This window comes from Aristolochia californica, unplaced genomic scaffold (genome assembly GCF_029961685.1).
Source record: "Aristolochia californica isolate CCGP_79_NKW_82.1479 unplaced genomic scaffold, dmAriCali1.0.hap1 SCAF_403, whole genome shotgun sequence".
Taxonomy (NCBI): Eukaryota; Viridiplantae; Streptophyta; class Magnoliopsida; order Piperales; family Aristolochiaceae; genus Aristolochia; species Aristolochia californica.
Genome location: NW_027182108.1, coordinates 19,281 through 22,500, shown reverse-complemented (window position 1 = coordinate 22,500; position 3,220 = coordinate 19,281). Strand labels below are relative to the sequence as shown.

The 3,220-nt window shown below is 34.7% G+C and overlaps 1 non-coding gene across 1 annotated transcript; it reads right to left on the bottom strand.

The window, feature by feature from the left end:
- Positions 1-2,907: 2,907 nt before the first annotated feature.
- Positions 2,908-2,979, bottom strand: TRNAC-GCA (transfer RNA cysteine (anticodon GCA)). The gene has a single exon. It is a non-coding gene; the product is annotated as a tRNA-Cys (tRNA).
- Positions 2,980-3,220: the final 241 nt, after the last annotated feature.

Here is a 3,220-nt window from a genome sequence, read left to right as displayed (position 1 = left end):
ATATTTTTATTTTAGGGTTTCATCGAAGAAGGAGAAAAATCAATAAAGAAAGAATTTGTCGGAATATTAGATCTTTTTTTTTATATCGAGACCCATCCCATACCCATACCTTTATCACATTTCTCTGCCTTCCAGGAGGATTAGATCATTACGAAAACTTCGCTTCGAGCTTAACTCCTCCCCCTTTCCATTTCACTCCTACTGTTTAGGTCTGTTACCAATGGAAGGCCGGCAACAGAACACAGGTCAGATGATACCTCGTCGGATGATTCTTATAAAGAAGATGATAGATTTTAGAAACTAAAGAATGAAAAAAAAAAAGATGAGAAATTCAATGGGATTCTTGATTAGATCAGGAATCCCATTTTTGATTCGGTATGGATAAAAGATCTTCCTATGTTATACTATTCAATTCTCGACGATGAATCGATTTAATAGATCAGATATTGTTATTCATATTCATAATATAATATTGAATATTGATCCGATTCAGTATCAACCATCAGGATGCACCCATTGAATTTACAGGAGAAATCTTTTTATTTTTATTTTTTTTTTTCTATGGGATTAGATCCCGAGTTATTGCGAAGCAAAAAAAAACGATGAGATTATGGAAGTCAATATTCTCGCATTTATTGCGACTGCGCTGTTCATTTTAGTTCCTACTGCTTTTTTACTTATCATCTACGTAAAAACAGTCAGTCAAAATGATTAGAATTAAACTTGACTTATTAGCTCTTATCAATGATTGACGAAATAAAAGGGATTCCAATTCCAAGTCTTAAATGAAATTAGAGAACTGGAATCAACAGTATAATAGATGGTGTAGTAGAAAGGTTCATATAGTTCTTTCTACCACACTATCTATTATTATATTGTAAAAATATTGTATTGCATGTATAAAGTTGTATTGTATAAATTCAAAAAATGGATGGGTTTGATATAGACTAGATACAATATCTATCCATATAAATGAAGTAATTGATTGGGCCGTTAACAGATACCCCACGGAGTTCTATAGTCACTTCTTCGGATTTGAAAAATAAGTATAAGTAGTAAACACCACCCATTTTTCATGCTTGAGCCATGACATGAGGTGAGTCAATAAAGCATAAATAGGATTCCTAGAAGTATAAAACTTAAGTGAGCACGGATCACCCGACGCAAGATCTTATTATGCGTAGTACCCCTTTGAACAACCACTACGTCTATGGCATCTCCAGTAGAAAGTACGTATCCACGTAATAGTAGCAGTACTTCCTCTTTGAACAGTCAAGAGGGAAAAACAAATAAAAAAATAGGGGTTGGTTGCTCCTCATTGTAATATCCATAATTATGGTAAGAGCGGGTTCATCGAAATCGAATATTATATTTAGGAATAGGAAGAGTTCGGCTGGAAAAATTTCCTATCATGCGCATTCCTTTGAGTTTCGAAATACGAACAACATCAGAATCAAATCATTCAAATATTGATCGAAAGATCATTGTTCATATATTACTGGATTACCCTAGAATTTTTGAAATGGATTATCTTAAAACGCTTCGCGGAACGGTCCATTAAACATAAGCACCATTGATCCAATTTGATTACTCAACTTAATTAGTAGTACCCCTAGAGTCCACTTCTTCCCCATACTACGAGTGAAAGGGAAAACGTAAAGACCACCATTAAAGCAGCCCAAGCGAGACTTACTATATCCATGTAAATTATCTCCCCGATCTCTATGAATATGAAGGAATTATTCCATTATTAATCACTAATAATAGTGGAATCAATGGTGCAGAGTCAAAATGGCATTTTGCTCTAACGCTATTGATGAACCAATCCAATGAATACAAGAGTTCCTATACTCTAATTACAAGGATCTCCGGTCGAATCGGAAAGCAGTAAGCAAAAGCAAGATATACAACTACCCTTGGAGATCTTAAAGGAATGTTACTAATGAAAGATGTAGGAATAGTAAGACCCATTGTTTGTTTTGTTAGCTTTCATAAGCATAAGAAAAAAAAATGGAATATAAATAGAATATATATATATACCATAAAGATGTAAAAGATAACTATCTTAACTATCTATCACATACCTCTATCTACCCCCCAAGTCTTACTGTCTCTGTTTCTTTCTGTGAAACAATCGGGGGACACCCCATTACGTTCTTGGCAGGGTGTTACAAAAAACGGAGAAGTATTTTTCAACTTTTATTAGAAAATTAGATTCTATATTCTATAATATAGATATAGAATAGTTAGTTATTCTATAACTATAATAGTTATAGTTAAGAGTTGATTACCCATCCAATCCAATATTGATTGGATACCTGAGTAAGTACTCAGGGATTCTCGTGAGTCTGGATACAAAATACAAACTATCCTTAGCCCTTTCCGCAACTCCCAATTTGATTCCCCACCAACCTACCCAATTTAATTCAAGACTCAGTCAGTGGGCACCACCCTAGTAAGGTAGGGTAATTAGGAAGTATTGATAGTGCTTCCTATAATCTCCCTCAGATCCTAGAATAGAAGCAAGGATTGGATTTACATTTAGGAACCGAACCCCCTTTCCTTCGGCTACCCCGATTTTAGGTATCTGACTTTCGTAGTTCTGAATCTCACAATTTCAGTTTTACTATCGATTCGATTGATAAATCAAATACAAAGAAATAGCCCGAACCAACCAGTAATCAGTCATAAATCGGTTTTTTTTCATATTGATACCCGATTTTAACCATAACCAAATGATAAAAATTCAAGTCTTTTTTTTTTATAGAACCTCTGTATTCTTAAAATACAGTATCTACAACCCTAGTCATGCTTCTGTCAGGCAAGAATTTTGTGAGTTCTATTAGCATATGTGAGTTCTATTAGCATAGAAGGATAAGGTATTCCGAAGCTTTTCTTTTGTTGATCAGGCGACACCCGGATTTGAACTGGGGAGAAAGGGATTTGCAGTCCCGCGCCTTACCACTCGGCCATGCCGCCAAAATGATCCAAAATAGACCTAACTCTTTCTTTTTTTTTTTTTTTTGGGGGGGGGGGGTTACTCAACCTTTTTTTGGTTTGAGTTGGATTTTTAAAACGGGTTTCTTTATCCCTTTCCAAAAGGGATCCCTGGGTCCAGGGTTCTCTTGATTGTATAGTGTTTCAAAACATAATATTTTTTTTTATATTGAAACAGAAAAAAGATATTTCTAGGCACAGAGTCCAAAATTCAGAGTAAATT